Genomic DNA, 19,260 nt, shown 5'->3' with positions numbered 1-19,260 from the left:
AGGTAGAGCAAGCTCAGAGCTCTCCTGGAGCTACTGGCAAGAGCTCAACACACAATAACTTAAGTGCTGCAATTCAAGCCTCTACCTGAACCCAAAGCATCACTGTAGTGAATCAGAATAGACAAGTGGTCATACTATGAAATAAGCAAAACTTCAAATTTTAAAGCATCTTGTTAGCATAGAGAATCCAAACGTCCCAGAAATCTGGAGGACCATGGAATCCTTGTTTCAGCAGACCTGAATCCAGGTAGTTTTAATGATCACAATTTCCCCGACCTGTACTGGCTAATGGGAACCTGAGCTTCAGCTGTGTAGCACACTGATGTGGTTTCTAACTTCCCCAGCAAAAGTGGGATGATGCTGTTACAGGTTTTTAAAATAATTATCTCAAAGCATTACATTGTGCATGTTTCCAGTCCTCATCATTTCTAAATTCCAGCATACCGAGTTTGATGAGCTCTCATACTACGAAATTGTTCTACATGAAATAAAACTGTCCAGATTCAAGTACTTATAAAAGCATGGAGTGCTGCAATAATTCAAAATAGCTGTGTGCTTTGCAAAGCGCTCTCATATCGCTGGAACATTTCAAATACTTTTGTAAGGACATAAGAACTGTAATGTGGTCAAATAACCTTTTGATGTAAAAGTAAAAGATGTCAAAACACACTCCACATGGTGCGAACAGCACCTGCAATTTCCTCAAAAATAATAATGTCAGCTTGTTGCCAGCATGCACCTCTCTGAAGCTGAAGTCTGTATGTTGGTGCAGCTAAAGCAAGAAACTTTGTCCCTTACTGAAGCGTTCCAGAGTTCAAGAACTGATCCTGCAAAGAGGTGCTTATTTTTGTATGTCGGGGTACTTGTGACCCAAAGCACAGCACGCTTTGTGGCTTACTGGTGGATGTCATCTTAATCGGGTCTTTCAACAAGTCCACGTCAGTGGGAGGTGTGTTCACAGTCAGCATTATCTGACCAGGGCAGGGAACCCATCTAAGCTGGGAAGAAAAGAGCACTGCTAAGCAGCAGAAGATACATCTGGACATCACTTTCTGCTGGAATGGGGACAGGACATAACCTGCGGATCTGCACTGTCCCAGTTCCTGTGAATTTCCATTCCCAAGACAGCAGTTGGCTGTCAATGGAAGTCTATCTACTGAGCTACCACCCAGACACACAGCCTTAGCATGTACACACAGTGTGCCTGCATGCAAGTACACGGGAAGAGTTCCAAGAAACTTCACGTGATCCTTCAGCAGTAAATATGCTGAGCCCGGCAGCCTGCTTTTGTAGGAAAAGATGGATAGTTTGGGGATCAAATTCCCACTTTTTAGTTTTGCACACACAAGCAGGATTTGACAGGAGCTGCCACTAATTAAAGTCGTGGTACTGCATCACTCGGTCCTACAGGACACAAAGTCCTATGTAGTGGGAAAATGAGCCACGATATGATCCTCCTTCAATTTCCTCTCTAATTTTTGTTACAATAGATGTATTTTCTTCTGCCTTCTAAAGCCTTCTAAAGAAGTGGCTAATGCATCTCTGAAGTTAATAAAATGGTGTGGGGTCATTTTTATTAAAAGAAAGTTAAACATCTGCTGTGTTTGTTTGAAGTGTATTAAACAATACTTTGTTATTCTCACTTCCCTGACCTGATTCACGTGCCTGCCTGGCAGAGAACCCTATTGTCTGCTTTTCGTGTACATGCAGCAATTTACAATGGGCCTGTGAAATAAAATTTGCAGTTGCAGATCAGCTGCAGATAAAAGCAGTGGGAGACAAGTGGTATCAATGGTCTCTAGCTGTTCTTTACGCCCATCCAGCTTGTGAGCCCTCCCTGCTTGCCAGTCTCTGAAATGAAACAGGGAATGGCAGAACACAGCCCTTGGCCACCACAAGCTGCCCGTGGCTTTGGACAACTCTTGTGTTGGCAAACCTCAGCCAAGGGCAGTGCTGGGACAAAACCTGCCCACCCCTCTGCATCCCCCACCCAGCAGCTGCTCACCCTTCAGATCCACCCTGCAAAACAGGGGTGTCTGAATATTCCCTCACAAGGGTTCCTTCCCCTTCCATCAGCCTTTCGGGAGGCTGGAAGGGAACAGGGCTCACACTGGGAGCTGAGCACAGTTGGGGAGAGGAAGCTTCTTGGTGCTGCCCTGCTTTGCTGCTGTGTCCACATCTCTTAAGCTTCCTTCAGGTCCAGAGAAGGGAAAAAGAGTTTTTGGATGGCAAGCTGTTTGGGGTTGGGTTATTTTGTTTTTAGTTGTGTTTTTGAGGGGGGGAAGGAAGAGGCATTGTTGTTTGTTTCTCTTGAGCTTGGGGAAAGTGGTAACACAGGAAGCAGGGTCATTTGCTTTCCCTCAAGCTTTGTTGAAGTCACAGCAAGTTTTAATAATGCTTCAAATCTACGGTGGGGAGGCACACGGGGAGAAAGAAGGCGTATGAAAATTTTTTTAGTCATTTTTCATCCAGTTCTGTTTGAGGCTGGGAGCTCAGGGACAAGCATAAAAGAAAAACACTTCACTTCACATTACCATTTCCTTACGCCCACTTCAGAGCCCAGCAAAAAAAAAAAAAAACAACCAACAACAAAACTGGAGCATCCGTGGGAAGAGAACACAAAAGCAATGTGAGCACAGTCAAAGCTGTGCCCAAGTGCAGTCTGCAGAGGGGAGGAAGGCTGGCTGAGGCATTTACCCAGCTCTGCGTATTTTAGAGAGACATTTACCCCGAGCTGCCAGGATTTAAAATAGATTTGTTTATAGTGAGCATAGCAAAATGACTGACTATCGACAGCGGGACTGACAGCTGCTATTAAATCATCACTGTTGGTGTGAGATGGATATAAATTAAAACAGACAGCAGGTTCAAGTTGTAGAAGAATACGCCCATCCATTCCCCCGCTGCCTTTTTTCTTAAAACCAGCAGAATTCAGTCCATATATGAACTGAGATGCACAGTCCCTGTTCAGACCAACACATCAAGCTGCAGCACATCTGCCCCTGAGCCTCAGCCCAGCCCTGAGTGGTTGGGGTTTGCTTCTATTTCTGAAGCCATGGGGTCCAGCATTGCTTCACTTACTAACACCAGCTCTATGCTCAGTCCAACTTTTTGCTCTCTTCTGCTGTTACTCTCGCTGTCACCATGGAAATAGCATTGTAACTATGGAAATGAATGGCTTTGTGCTATTAACGTGGACTGTGGAAGGCACACTGCAACTGCTTTACTCATCAAGGCATGGGGGTACCTGGGGGACCTCAGTCCCATACCTGGCATTGCTGCAGCCATCGTGCCTCAGCTTCCCCCGTTTCGGTAAGACTGTAATGACTGATTTATCTGACAGAGGCATTTTGAGGGTCTTCAACTCATTAACATCTTAATGCACCTTGAGATTTCTTGTTTTAAAGAATTAAACTAAGAATTAGAAAAGAATTAACATCTTGCCTTCATCGTATGAACTGTAATCACAGGCTTAGGTGATTAATGTTCCTTCTCCAAGTGTGGCTAAATGAGAGAAAACTTTCTTTGTCACAAGTGGAATTCTTCTAGCAACTAACAATTCCTTGGAAAGCAGGGGCTGGTCATGTAGCAAAGAGCCTCACAAGCCACAAGAACCTCTCCTATGTTCTCTTCCCATCCAAAACATAGAATTATGTAGGCTGGAAAAGACCTCTGTACCATAATAAAACACAAGCTTGCACTGCTCATGTTCTCCTACCTACTTCAGTTGCAGCTCCGGTCCGAGGGCCAAGAGAGGGCTCTCTGTATGGCTACACCACTCAGCAACCAACAGCAGCTTCTGCTCCCAGGAGTCCTTCCAGACTTCACAAAATTCAAGAAAAAAAAATGAGTAGAGTTGCTGCTATCACTCTGCTATCTGTATACTAAGGGAAATGTTTGAAGGAAATGTGTTTCCTCCCTTCTCCGCCCCCCTAAAATTGTTTCCATCTCACCCTTCAGTAGCATCATAGTGAAATTTTCCAGCTGGGAAATCAAACTCCGTTTCCCCCCCAGGGCAGCTCAGGTGATAACTGCTTACCACTGGCAAATTTTATTATACCAAGAGATATTCTCCTTTTGTTTTCCATCAGATTGATTTTCCAGCTCTACTCCGCATCAGTCAATGCATTTGCTTCTCTATTTCTTGCTTGTCAGCTGTGCCATTCAGTGCTGCACGTGCAGGTGTGAGAGCCATGAAGCAAAGCTGAGCGCTGCTGTCACCTGCGGGGACACAGACAAGGCAAAACCTCACGGAACCAAGACATGAAAATTCATGTATTAAAATATTAAAAATCACCTGTGTTTGGAGTGTGTTTTCAGAGCTTATGGTCACCCAAAAGCACTGATGCATTAAGCAGGAAAGCCATTTTATTGAATAATAGCAAGAAGGTATTTTGTAAAAAATAAAGGCTGGGGGACTATTGAGATCCAAGAGAGGCACAGGCACAGTTCAGCCCATTTGTTAACTCTCCATATCCCAACACTTTTCAATGATCCTATGCACACAGTAAAAAAGAGAGATGAGTTTGTTTCTCCCCACAGTTGTTAAAACGAAGCCTGGACTTCACCTAAATACATTCCACTTGCACACTGATTGGGGACATCTGTGTAAAGCTGGGGGGGGGTCACAGGGTCCCTATTGCTCCTTCCAGGAAGGCTGAGATGGGCACTTTCCCATTTCTGCCATTCCCCAGGGAAAAGGGACAGCCCTGCTGCCTTAGGACCTACCCTTTGCTGCTCTTTGCTCTGCAAGGGGCACAGCTCAGGTGCAGAGGGGAGGACCTGAGCACTGGGACAGCACCTGCTAGCAGGGCAGAGCAGCTCCAAGCAGGCAGCGGGGCTCAGCCCTGAAGGAGGGCATGCTGCACATGGGACTGCCAGCTACTCTGCGCTCTATTTGCTTTCATATTACCTCTGAGGAGCTGAAAGCCTCCCGGAGCAGGGCTGTTATCAGAACACTTCATTTTCGTAGTGGCTGATTTAAGGAAGGTAAAGACCCCACCAGGGAGCATCCCTCAGTGTGGAGCACAGACCTGCAGCACGGGCAGGCAGCGCTCAGCCTACAGGTTTCTTCCTCAGCACTGTCCAAATATTGACTGTGCTCAAGTGCCACTAAAATAACAGGCAGGCTTGTGCAATCTCTTCAGGTTTTGGAAGCTGTCTAGCAGAGAGTAAATATTTGAATATAAAAACAGTCTTTGAGGAAAGCCGTGTTATCCCACAGTCAGTGCAGAACCTCAGCAGGACAAAAAGGAGCGCTGCGCTGAGCAGGCTGCACAAAAACAGGTTACAGGGAGCTTGGGGGGAGAGGAGAGCAAGCACAGGTCCACATCTTTCAGAACAGCTTTGTTAATAGCTGAGTTTTGAAGGAAAACATGAAGTTCTGCTGCTCCTGAAGGTAATGCTGGAATGCTTCCCTCTAACATAACGAGCAGTATGAGAGGTGAAATAGATAACAGAGAACAGGAAGATAAATAATAAGGAATGGGAAAGTGAATGGGGAAACAACTCTCCCATTGTTAGAACAGTGCTAGTGGCAGCTTTATAGCAACTTATCATTTCTATTTAAAGCCTGGTTTGGGGGCTATAATGTCTCAGCTGTTTTCTGGCTGAAATTTAGCATAAAATTTGTTATCTCAGAGGTAAATTAATTCTTTTCCCTTTATCAGAATAGCAGTATTTGGGCAAGAAAAGCAAGATATAAAGAAACCCACATTCAGGAGCATTTTTGCCAGCTCTGGGCAATCTTTCCTTTAAAAATACACAGCTTTCTGAGATAATCCGGTCATGGAACTGATGCCTAATTCTTCTGCAATATTTTTCAGTGTTGTCTCTATGTGCTCTAAAAGCCTCACGTAGATGGGTGCAGAAACAGCCTACAAAAGCCCTGCCAGCTCAGGGCATGCTCACATGGAACCTTCATGTCTCACAGCTGAAGATTTCCCTTGAATCTTACACAGTTACTTGCTAATTAATTTGACACAAACCTGATCATTCCCTGCTCTTTGCTGCTTCTATTACTTTAGCCACTCTTTGGGCTGAAAGTAGAGCTCTATCAGCCAGAAGTCTCTATTTTCCACCCTGGACTTTATCATGCAGCAAATAATACCACTGAGTGGAAGAAGGGCGGTGGAATAATTTGTATCTTTTATACAAACCGATAATAAAAATTTAGCTTCTTGATGTATTTTTCTCCCCTAAACTGTAGTTATATTTCCTTGAATAGATAAATGCAAGATAAATTCAATTATAGCATAATTCCTCCCAGGATGAATAACCTTTAAATCAGCTCTGATCTCAGAACACATTATGAGATAACATACTGTCCATTACATTGTTGAAATCGGGGCTATGGCAGTGCTGAGAGTTGTCAGTATGAATATCAAATTATTTATGTTCCTCTTTGCATCCTTGAATACCAAATAAGCTCAGGAACAGCGAGCGCAGGAAGCCTTATTTAAGCACTGATTTTTAATGGAGGTGAGAGGTGCTTGCTTGACAGCTCTTGGAACTGCAGTGCGCTATTTATCAGGGAGGCACACAGCAGCACGGTGAGCCCCTGCCCTGCTGTCACCTTGCTGAGTTCCTCTCTTATGGGGAAGAGTTTGGAACTGAGAGCTCAGCCTCCACCTGGCTGACTGCACTGCTGCTGCAGGAACAAAAGGGGAACCTGCATAACAGCTTGAGCTGCTCATCGGGAGCTTTTGGGGTGCCTTTCCCCATCACCCCAGTCACAAGATTTCAGAGTTGTGCCTTTTTAAGCAAAAGGGTGAACCTACCTTCACTTAAGAAACAAACAGAGAACGCCAAGGCACTTGCAGAAGAGAGCAGTCTGCCTGGTCACACCATGCAAAGCAACCTCTGAGCAGACAGCTGACACCTCTTCTGAAAAGCCACCAGATAGAGTTAAAAAATAATAACCTAACACCACGTGAACCACGGCATAGAGGATAAAAGTCCGTATCTAAACAAAGGCTGTGCTTAGGAATGGTGTTAGTTTAAATAACAGGCAGTTTTTGTCAAGTTTCACATTGAAAGAGATGAACCCAGTGCTGAACCTCTGGCAGAGGTGTTCCAGTGGGAAGGAGGTGGGAAGGACAAAGCAGGCTGTGACTGACCCTAAATGAGATCCTCTTCTCCAGCCAGCTGCCCACTCAATTCAGTGAATGTGAAAAACAAAACTGAATTATTAGAGCAGCTTATATGGGAGCTCCAGAAAACAGCTTTTTAGCAGTTATTTTCTTCCTAGTTCTGAAGGCCATCAGAATGTCAAGCAGAAAACTCTCAGCTGTAAAGAGCTGTAATTGCTGGGACAGTTTACAAGCAGCTTTGATGGCAACAAGCCTCGTGTGCAGGAACATGTTCTCCACGGAAATGATTTGAGCATCAAAGTCTCCAACTCTGCACGGCTTGTTGCTTCCTAATGGAGCTGTGGGGCAGAGCTGGAGGAGTGAGCAGAGCTCCTCCAAGGGAGTGAGTGGAAGGAGCAGCTCCGAGCAAGGAGCACTCATCCCTGGGGAACAGAGAAGAGGTGCTGTGAGGAAGGAGGAGTTTGTTGGGGTGCAGAGGTTGTTTAACAGAAAGCCCTGGAAGTTCTTGCTCCTCATTTTGTTGTAATTTGCATTTTCTTAAGCACTTTATGGCGCTGAGGGGAGCTGCCCTTCCTGAGCAGCACCAGACAGCCCTGCAAGCTGCACCACCTGCTTTCCATCTCCCACCAGTCTTGGCTTCCCCTGAACCCAAAGCCTTGTGATTTAATTCTGTACATCCGACGCTGCTCTGAGGGAGCATGGGGTGCTCTTGGATGAGAGCAAGCTGCTCTCTCTGCAGGAGGAGCTGAACTTTACAGCACACAAACTTCTCACAGCCACAAAGCAGCAAGTGCCCTGCGTTCATCACCAGGATGCAGGCAGCCCCATTTGACAAACCTCCGCCGAGACACTCCACAAATCACTTTCCATTTCTCTGCCTTTGTTTTCCTCCAGCCAAGGCAAGTCACTCTGAAACAGCAGCAGTTAGCCACAAACTTCCAGGCCCGGGAAAACAGCGTAACTTATTTCATAAGTCTGTCTCGCACGATTTAGCAAAGAGAGAAAACCGTTTAAGTTTACTTGACATAACCAACAGTAATCATTGTGTGTGTCTGAATTTCATTAATACCCATGCACTGGCTGGTGGTGATGTATGGAGGAGATGAGCTGATGCTTTGGATCAGGGAGATAAGGCTGTCCCTGCAGGGCCTGATCATCATCCACGTCAGATGTGCACACACACAGCCAGAGGTGCCAGCTATATGGCAGTGAGGTCTCTGACAGCAGAACTGCTGTGGCACCAGCTTCCTGGGGAAGCTCAGGTGTGGAGGGGAAGGTTCCTACAGCTTGCAGTCAGCTTGCTCTCGGTCAGCAAGTAGAACTCGTGCACATTTTGGCAGCAAGAGGCACACAGAATGGCAGGGGGCTGGGCACACCCTGTGTACCAGAGCTGCTCTGGCCCTTCCTTGTGAAAAATCACTTCATACCCCGGTCCCAGTTTCTCTTCAATTTTAAAAAGGGCGAGCAGTCAGCTCTTCAAGTCGTTCAATGAACCTCTATGGTGCTTTAAAACACCCAACACCCAGCATTTAACACCTCCCTCAGCCCCACAGGTCAGGCACACAGCTGCTCCATTGCCAGGCAGTGTGACAGCCTTCTACCAGGGGATGTATCCTGCTTAATTACAGAGCTTCTGCATCACAGCCCGGCTAAAGGCTACTCTGACACTCTTCAGTATACATTATGAGGCAAAACTGAAGCAGGGTCAGAGAGGGCAGACCCCTGCCCCCCAGCTGCCTTCTATGGTACCCATTTCCCTCTGAAGATGACAGCCCTGTGCTTAAGGCTTCACAGTGAGGTCCACGTTCTTCCTAAAGCCACAGGGAAGTGACTTTCACTAACACCTACAAACCTGTTAAAAGACCCTTAAACCCTGCAGAGGAGGAGAACATGATCAAAAACCTTTTCCACTCCTCTGAGCTTCATTTTGTGATTAGGAGCAGCAGGGGAGCTGCCTGCCTCCCCTCAAGCTTTCCTGACTCTGCAGAACCTCTTTGAGGGAAGGTTCTCTCCCATGCACACCCCCAGCTTCCTTCCCAAGGCAGTGGGGAGTTGGCACAGTGCTGGTCCAAGGCTCTGCAGGTTAAATCCACTGCTGGAGCCATAGGAGATGCCTGAGGCCCAAAACAAAAAGTAGTAAAACACACACAGGTAGAGCAATAAAACTAGAATAGATCCTAAAGCTTTTGCCTGCTGCACTGGTATCTCTCTAGAAATACACTGTCTGTCTGGCCATTGCTACACATTAAAGATCTTTGAAATCCCCAGAATTTCCCCAGCTTTTGTTTTATGCAAGAAGTGGCTAAGGAATGCTTCTCTTCATTCAGCAATACTTCTGAATGTGACTGGAACGTGGATTCCAAACCAGAATCAAGCAGGCACTTATAACAAAACTTCATCAAGGACAATTTACCTTTAGACAAGTCATTGCTTTACTTCTATTACCTAATGCACCACAAATGATTTAGGATGGTATAGAACTTCCCGCACAGAAATTAATCCATTTTACAACAGCAGATCAGTCTGTGATTCTTTTCAGAAAGCACCTGCACAACAATTAAGCTACTACCAAAATGCTCAGCACCACCATGGATTTTATCCATAAAGATGTTTCTTCTTAACTTGCCAATACTTTCTTACTTTTTTTTTTTTTTTTGGTTCAGTAACTGTTTATAGCATGCAGAGAAACAAAACCAGTATAGCATGTACTTACACAGTTATGGCAATAAACTGCAGAGCAAAGCCTTCAGTCACAGAAGGCCATTAGTCAGGGAGCTCCAAGGATTTTGCTTTTCCCTTTCTGTCTCCATACTACAGTGCTTTGCTGCTATGTTTTACAGTTTCCAGCTTTTATGAGTGGGGAAGAGGGAACCTATGCTGATACATTTTGAGGGTCAGGCTTCCCTTTGATAGCCTGAGCAGAGAAGACTATTGAGAACTTTGGTACCTATGGATAAAAATCACTGCTTGGTTAAATAAATGATAGCATACAGCCATGTGAGTCACATGTGAGACTGGCCTACTAAATGACACAAAGCAGATCTGTAGTTGTAACAGCCCTCAAGTTGGAAGGAAAGCTTTCTAAGATTTCCATGTAAAATCTGGAAGCTCTGGTGAGATAGGGCTGATTTCTTCTTGGAAGAGTGATTTAAACCATACTCAAGAAACACCTGGCATTCAACCATAAAGACAGACCAAGATTTCTGAAATGTTTCTGGGAAAACAATGGAATTTTAAGATGCTTCCAAACTGCACTGTTTTTTTTCCCCTATGTGAACACCTCGATCACATTATTACCTCATCTCTTACACTGATGCACAGCTTTCTCCTGGAACAAAGCCTTCCTTCTGTATGCAGTGCACATGTAGTGCATGCAGTGCTTTGAGCTCAGGTTAAACATGCACACAATGGGGCACGAGAGAAAGCAGACAGGCTTCACTTACAGCACTGCAAAACTTTCTGAACACAGAGCTGGAGGGTTACAGCAGTGAAGGTGATTATAGGCAGTGTCCAGGGCAGAGGTGTGCAGAGGAGATCAACACAGTGACAAGGGCAATTGCATAGAGCCTGTCAAGAAGGAGCAAGACAAATGTATCAGTGCTCAGGTCCCAGCCTTCGTGTTCCATTATCTACAGGCACCGGCTGAGTAACCCTGCCTATAACGAGGGCCTGGGAAAAGTCCCATGAGATGCCCTGGACAAGATAAAAACTAAAGAGCCGGAATAAGAGATTGAGTGGCATAATGAGCTTCAAAAGCTGACCGAGCATCACAGGAACTGTCACTGGAAGGCAAAGGCAGCATTCCTAGGGGATGTGTCACAGGCTGCAGACTGTGTTGACAACACAGGGAGATCTATCCAAATTTTTTTGGCCAACATCTGTATTTAAAAAGCAAATCCTAGAAGTTTTTAATTGAAGAAAAATAACGTCTGAAATTATTCAGATCAGAAAAAAATGAAAGACACCCTTGCAGCTGGGTCAGATCAAGTGATGGGCATGCATGAAATCACAAAGAAGAAACAATTTGAGAGGCATGGAAAGCAGCAATCAAACTTCAGAAGACTGATCAAAATTCAGTCTTCCTGAAAAGGTCATGGTATTTCCCTTACGTTTGTTCTGTCCCTGGTTTTAATCTGCCACTTTTTCAGATCTTCCCACTCCCTGGAACACAGCACCTCACTTTGCTCATGCAACACTCCCTGGCCAGCAGAGTCCAGCTCTTACCATTACCTTATTTCTTCTATTGAAAACAATGAAGAACTGCTTTCAAGAAGCAGTATGTAATGCATATGAAGCAGGTACACAGGTGCTCCAGTCCATAGCCAGAGAACTACTGGCATTCTGCAGAGATCAGTAACAACATTGGCTTTTCTGATCCTCTTTACACTGAGCAGGAATACAGAAAGTAGAAAAATAATTTTACAAGTGATTGTCTCCCCTCAAATTACTTTTCTGCTTGTGAAAGTGTAAGAAAAAATGACCAACAAGAGCATCTATCTCCAACCTAGCTACAAACCTTTTCCCAGCCATAATTACCACTTCTCAGCTTAATTTTTAAACCGTTACTCCTTCAGAAAAGTATTCAACTCCTCCACACACACATTTAATCCTTCTCCTGCACCTAATACGTCTGCTACATTCAAGGTGCAGCAAGACTGATGACACCACATCTGTATTTGTAGACATGAATTTTATGCCTTCTCTAAATTCATGCACTGCTGTGCTACCCAGAGGGCAATTCCTATTCCCAAGAAATACCCAGCAATGCCAAAATTATTCTATAAACCGCCAGCATCTCTCAACAGAGAGATAAAATGTTTCAGCAACAACTTCTCATTTGTAATTAAAAAAAAAACAAACTAAAACTATTTTCCTGGATGACAGAACTCTTTTAGGCATAAGGACGCAGCTCTTTACCAAACCCAGGCTGTATTATTGGTTATACAGAACTCCATACAATCAGAGCTCTGGCTCTGCGTGTGCATTTACTGCTACCCAGTAGATGAGGAGCGAGCAGAGAGGACTCTGAGATACGAGTGCCATCTTCTGGCAAATAGCACTGCATGCCTTTGATTGTACATAGAGCACTCTTACTTCACCAACGACAGCAACTCTTAAGCAGCTAATCACATCTAACAACCGTAGGAAAGATTTCTGCTTAGGTGAGAACTTGGTAGTTTCACTATGCCCACTCAGCACCCAAGAAGTATCTTTGGACTATTCAGGATTATACCAGTTCCCCACTGCCATCATGGTTTTAATTAACCTTGAAATTTTAGAGCTATCTTTTTCTCATGATAGGTGCATTAGAGTTTTTCTTCATAAACATCATAAAGGTGAAAGCTCTGGATGGAAGCCCAGGGCAGGCAGTACCCGGTCCTGGGGGGCATTCCACAATGCCAAATGAAGCTTGAAGATTTTCTGCCAGCTAATTGCTAATATTTCTCCTAGATGAAGAGCTATGTGATCAGGATTTTCTGGAGCTGGATTTTACTGACTCAGAACTCAGTACTTGGCATGATTTTAACTGTTTTCTACTAGATCACATCCCTGAATCAAGTTCTCATTTAAAACAAAGGACCTAGGCACCTACCAGCACTCTTCAGTGCTCAGCAGCACTCCTAACACCCACATTTTGACCAACCGCCCAAGGCTGAAGGGACTCAGTTCCTACAGCTCTGCACCAAGGGTCTGCAGGAGCTTTCACATCGTATTTTTAGCCAAAGTCACCAATAGCTGAGGGAGATGTGGGAGTTCACAATTCCAGCAGATCAGCAACGCTGCATGGGACTGAACTGATTAAACTTGCCTAATTAGGTGATGAGGCTCTGGTGGGAAATTGCTAACAGGCATATTTGCAGGCCTTACAGAACCTGGCTTGCAATGAGCCCTTGCTCAGCCACCCATCGTTGTTTAAACACACAGTTGCAGTTGTTTGTGTGAGGTCACACAATTTGCTCCCAGGAGCAATTCCTGCATTACCCGTAAGTGAATTCCAGCTTTCCAATAAAGGCTCTGGGCTGAAATTCATGGTTATTTTTGATTACCTTATTTTTGTCCTTCCCACCAAAGGGCTGTAGATCCCTTTCTGAATCTGGTGTTCACTCTGCAGCTCAGTGCAGCGGGGTTCCCTGGTCCGCGTGCACACATTTGCAGACAGCATTTGAAGAGATGTTATTCTAAAGGGTGACACTACTAACGGCCCCAAAACCCAAGCTATAGCATTACCTACATTGTTTTTTTAATCTAAGGCAGGAAATAACTGTTACTAGAATAACGAGTGATGAGAGAAGAGACAAATGGGCTAATTAGGTTAATACTTTTTCTTAAAATGATTTCTCAGCATATGAAGATTTCCATGTCCATTACCTCAGCTCAAAGGCTGACATCAAGCTCCCCGGCTGGCCTTTCCCTCCCTGCCCTCATGTTGGTACCAGCCTATATCTGAAAGAAGATATGCTTACTGCTAACAGAGCAGGTTTGGCTAGGTAAAAAAGTCCTTTGCTATCACCTTTGCAGTACCACAGAGGATCATGCTGGCAGTGCAGGACACTGCTTCACAGGGATGCTGGTGCTGATGAAGAGGTGAGAAATAGCCAGCCTGACTCTGCCCCAATTTCCCCAAGCACTGTTGTGATAAGTTCAAGAGACAGAGACACTACAACAATACGATGATCAGCTCTCTTCCCTCCCTTGTATGCTCCCTTTCTGCCTGTAACAGAGGTAGACATTTGTATGTTCAGCAGTAACATCCTTAAAGCAAACACCAGGCTGTGAATATTTCCCCTTTTTAAAAAACAGGGAGTTCTAAAGAGAAATAGAATGGCACACAGCTCAATCCCTGCCTCCAGATCTGGCTGGAATACTCACTGTCATCAAAAGAAAGGAGAACGAGACCCGACTAAGCCACGCATTTGCTGCTGATGCTGGTATTTTTATACACCATGTACATGCAAATCAGCTTTCTGCATTTGTCTGCACTGAGGTACATCCCTGGGAAGGCTTTAATTTAACGTCCCATCTGCACCTACAGCCCACGTGCTCATGCCCTTCACCAGCAGAAGGGTTCTGTTGGCCGAAGCACTGCTTTATATCATCAGCTGAAAGGACTTGGCTCCTCCATATGTTTTTCCAATGAGACTGGTACAGAGCAATTCCTCTTAGCATCAACCCTATCATTGAATTTGATTACCTGCTGGTTTAATTTGGTGAATTGTTAATATGAATTCACTGATTTATAGATTCAGTTTTAATCACAGGCTACGTTTGATTGCCGCATTATTCCATTCTGTAATGGTAGTTTAGTGTACCAGATTAGTAATGTGCCTGCTTCATTTTATATTTATTTGCTTGTCTTTTTAATAAGATCTGTAAGTACATAGGACTGGTTATTTTATCAAAGTGTAACCTGGTTCACAAATCCAGAGCTAAGGGCAATTTAAATTTGGGTATTAAAAATACTGAGCTGAAATAAGCCATAACAAAAGCTGGGAAGACAGACAGCCCTTCTCTCCTCCTTTTGCCCTTTCATATCCCCTTCCTCACCATGCCTCTGCATCTTGTGCAACGGGGGCATAGCCTGCTATATGTATCTGTGCAATGTCTGCCAACCTACCTAGGGACAAGATAACTGCAGGAATATGTAAGTATTGTGCAGCTGTTCTAGCCCTGGAGATGCAGTTTCCATGCCTCGCAGTATCAGGAAGAGCCTACCATGGCAATGCCCTGGTCATTTCAAAACTGAGGGATGTGCCCACACCTGCAGAATGTGAACAGGATGGCACTGACAGCTTCAACTTTAATCCTACAGCCGCCTCAGTTTAACTGGTCTGAGCTTTTCAGCCCAAATGGTTCCTGCTGGAGAAAAGATTTGAAAGGGAAGAAGAAAAAAGCCTAAAAGCACTGTCTTCAGCCTTTTCTAAACAAAACAGATGCGTTTCGATCTGCTCTTTTTATAGGTAAAAGCTAAATAAATACGATCCCTACTACAGCAATTAGTTCACAGCCAGATGACACTACTCTAAGGACTGCCAGGAAGGAATCTGAAACACAGAAGGCTCTCTGAAAACCTGTATCACAGGAGGTCTGTACTCAGAGACTCACACAGAAACAAAGCTCTGCAAAACACATTGGGAAATGCTACACTTCATAACCATTCACTGCTCTGAACCATAGCAATCACTCACAATCCCACTTTATCACAGTTGATAATTCATTCCATCCACTTCCACAGAGTGCCACACTCTTAATTCTTACAGAAACATTTTCTTCCTACCTGAGCTGAGCTGTTTATCTCATTAGCACAGCCTAGGAATCTTTCCTTCAGCCACAGCTGTTAGGCCCCCACCAGGCTATATCACCATGTCCAACAGCTCTTATCACAGGGCAAGAACCAGGACAACCTCATGGGAGACAAAGTAAGAGAGCAGACATTCAGGTTCCCTCAGTTCCCTTGCAATGAAATCCTCACTCAAGTACATTGACTACAGCTACCTGGGTCCCATCAGTACTACCTGATGGGAAGTAGAAGTCTACAAATCTCATTGCAGAGGTTTGGTTGACGCAGGCCAACATGGAGAACAGCACTCCTCTATGAGAAATATGCCTGGATTTATTACAGTTGTGGTTTTTTTTTTTTCCAGTTGAGAATAAACCCCTCCTGCTGCACATCTGGGGGAAACTTCCAATTTTTTCTACATGGTGTGTATCCAAAAAGCCCCAAAGCTATCAGTTTCCCAACACACTCACTTCTCTCTTCCCTCGGTATCATCTTGCATTTTGTGTTTGTAACTGTAGGCTTTAAAAAGAGTCAAACACAATGCCCTGCAAAGCAGAGAAGTTTTCTTTGAAGTGCTCCAAGAATGTGTGCGTAAAGCTCGTGCCACATGATGGATGTGGTATGAAGAACCTAGGGGCATGATGGAAAAATTGAATGGCAGATCCCAAAATGCAGGGGAGGAGTGAAAGAATGGGAACTGGTGACTTGATTTGCCAAATTGTTTCTGTTAAAGAAGTATTAATCTTTTCAGACAATCCACAAAAAAAACCCTGTAGCAATATCATATTAAATTAATAGAGCCTCATCATTACGGTAACCTCAACTCAGTTTTGTAAGATCTATAGTGTCATCATAACCAGAGAGGAGTCCCTGAATAACTTTGTTCCTATAGCAATTGCTGCTAAATGGCACTGAAGTGATAATTATTAGCTACACAGTATTTTGGGCAACTGTGTGTTCAGACTGGGGCTTTCTGCCCACAGTGCAGCTAAGCTGAAGCCTCACACACAGTACAATTCTGTCAGGGAACCAAAATCTCCCCTAAGAAAACATTTAGCTGTGGACTGCCTCAAAATAATGAGCTATCACAGAACCAGCCCTTACCAGCAGTGCTGTTCACCATGCAGTTCCTTACATGTTAGCATCAACTGTCAGACTGGATGCTCCAGTACCTGCTGTGCTGCTCCTACCCCACATAACAATGAGTAATAAGTAATCAGGAGGGAGAGTTATTTGCTAATTTGCATCATGATCCGTGTCTGTTGCTGCATCTTTGCTGACAGCTTATTTTTAAACACTGAAATCCAATTTAGGAGCATTTCAAAACAGAACAGTCTTCTGGCTGCTATGGCTACTTTCCTTCCTTGCCAAGAAGGAAGGAAAATGAATATGTGCAAGCGTTGAGTGTCACTGTCCTGCTGCCATCCCAGAAAGGAGGGCACAGCTCTGTGAACTGACTGTGAGAACCTTTTCCAGGTTAAACCAACATCAAAGCATTTCCTGAAGCTGGTGGCAAGTCCGCACATCACTGATTGAAGGAACACGCACTTTCCAGCAGAGCCTTTTGCACTACAGTTGAGCTATACCAGAAAAATTCAGGATCCAGCATCTGATTTAAGATCCACCTTGAATTTCCTTTCTCAGGTGTTTCTATGTGCACGTTTCAGAAAAAAAATGATAATCAAAACACTTCACAGAAATGATTCAAGATTTCCATTGAAGATGTGTTACCAGTTACATGCTTATAGCCTAATGAATTGGCACTCAGCCCATCCCCAAGCCCTAGTCTCTTGAGCCCCCAGGTGCTATGCAATCACCTATCACCTGGGTGCTCTTCTGAAAAAACCTTTGTAAAACACATGCAAGACTGAGGTAGGTCACTCCAAAGACTCCCTTTAAGTAGACATGGGGGACAAGACTTGCCAAGGACAAGGCAGAAACAACACAGTTTCTCACTTTTCCCCTCTTTGGGACACCTAACCAAGCAGGAAGATTTCTCCTTTCCTCTAAACAGCCTAGTGATAAGAAAATCACAAAGAAAGAAGGACCTTTTCACCAAGGTCTACTTTGTGCCGGCAACTAACCTCCCAGTAATCAAGAACTTCTCCTCTCACCTTCATCCATTTCCTCAACCCACAACCACCATTCTCCTGTCCCCCAGTCACCTCTCACATTAACACCATCCCACCAACAGCACAACTTTCCAGTCCCACCTATAGAAGCTTTCAAACAGTGCTCACCCTTTAGCTGCAACAACCCAAGTACTGCTCTCTCCCCCAGCAGGCTGGACTCCTCATTACTGACTGCACAGGTGATTTCACTAATTACTTCCCTAGCAAGCAAGTCTAGGCCTTGCACAGGTGCAGCTGAGTTTCTGGGCCTCAAAAAGGGAGTAACATGCTCTTTGGGTGCTGTCTCATTTGAAGAGCCAGGTCCTCTTCAAGCTGCTTGTAGCTTTATCCTTTACCAACACTTGGAAGTCATTGATCTTCTCAAATGAAAGACCCTGTTCTAAGTGAAAATTATTATTAATGAATTTCTATCTTGGCTCCTTGACAGAAAATTGTACTTTGCAGAGTCTTATCTTTGCAACCATGCACCCCTGGCACTTATGGATTCCCTCATCTGGCAAAGTGAGGCACGCTGCCAAGAGTGATGTTTGGAGGGGCTTCCTGTGCCCGACTGCAGTGCCTTTGTAACTGCAGCACAGCAAAGCTTGAAGAAATGTAAATCCCGACATTTGACCTAGTGTGAATTTCTCAGATAAATATTTCCCAGCTTGGTTTCTTCCCAGCTGAGATTATCATTTACAGAGCGTCGTTAAGAATTGGACTTTGACGGTATTTTTGGTAGTGGAAGATAAATTGAAAAATTTCAGCATCTGCCTCTGAAACTCTTTGTTCTGTAGCTTCTAAAAATTAAATGTGAAGGCAGAGCTGAGTTTTTTCTTTCTTTCTTTTTCAATTCTTTCTGTTGTCTCTTGAAATATACCCCTTCTTCCTTGTAAAGACCTAGATATTTTGAAGCCACACTCCTGGTTAGCCAGCCACAAGTTACCGGGGTCAACATCAGCGGCCTCTTCTAGGCTTCTTCTGGGCTTGAGACCTACAAAGAACACAGAGAACCGTAATACCATGAAATACAGCCCTTCTGGCTTCTTTTTTTCTCCCTTTGGGAAAAAAATAAAGATTTATTATTTTAGAAAAGTTTAATGACCATCTACTCTACATCCTACAGATAGTTTCCTCGTATTCAGTAAATCTATGTGGATAAGTGAGGGCTGCTCTTAATTTTCATTCCATGAAATGCTATTTCATTAAATTAACACATCAAACCTACAAAAGGATGCGAAGCAGCATTTTTGGACTGGAGAGACTTCCTGAGTGCTATCAACCCCCACCAGCACAGGCCTTGCATCGCGTGGGCCGGTTGTTGAACACCTCACACCCCATCTGAATGGATTTATCACAATTGTTATCACATATACAGAACCTGGAGCAGTTGTTGTTCTTTTTCATAATAATTAGATGTCAAATTATGATAGGCGTTATGTCACGTGTCTTCCCCTTGGTCTTTCATCTCCAACTTTTTGCCAATGTGTAGGTTAGCAGAATTCCATTAGCTGATAACTCAAGGACTAAAAGACATCAATAACAGGCATGTGTTAGTGAAAAGAAACACCAGAGAAAAGCATTTCAAGTGCTTCAGGGATGTTCAGCTTGCATTTCAGCCTGCCTGGGGAAGGTGGCTGCACAGACTGTCTCAGCAGTGCATACCAAGCCTCTCAAATTGGCCAGGCATGTGCTCACATGGGCAGTTGTACGTGATTGATTGTCAGTTTGAAAAATGACTATTACAGCATAGACAAGATAAAGAGTAAGTCAGAATTGT

The 19,260-nt window shown here is 44.3% G+C and overlaps 1 long non-coding RNA gene across 1 annotated transcript; it reads right to left on the bottom strand.

Annotated features, from left to right (window-relative positions):
* Positions 1-691: 691 nt before the first annotated feature.
* LOC149915542 (uncharacterized) lies at positions 692-18,101 on the bottom strand. The gene is made up of 4 exons (XR_016472126.1): positions 17,610-18,101; positions 4,040-4,221; positions 3,723-3,822; positions 692-998 (listed from the first exon to the last, which is right to left on the bottom strand). It is a non-coding gene; the product is annotated as an uncharacterized LOC149915542 (long non-coding RNA).
* Between the last annotated feature and the right edge of the window lie 1,159 nt (positions 18,102-19,260).

The sequence above is a fragment of the Phasianus colchicus genome, chromosome 18 (assembly GCF_987193195.1).
Source record: "Phasianus colchicus chromosome 18, bPhaCol1.hap1.1, whole genome shotgun sequence".
Taxonomy (NCBI): Eukaryota; Metazoa; Chordata; class Aves; order Galliformes; family Phasianidae; genus Phasianus; species Phasianus colchicus.
This window is presented reverse-complemented; position numbering and strand designations above follow the sequence as displayed.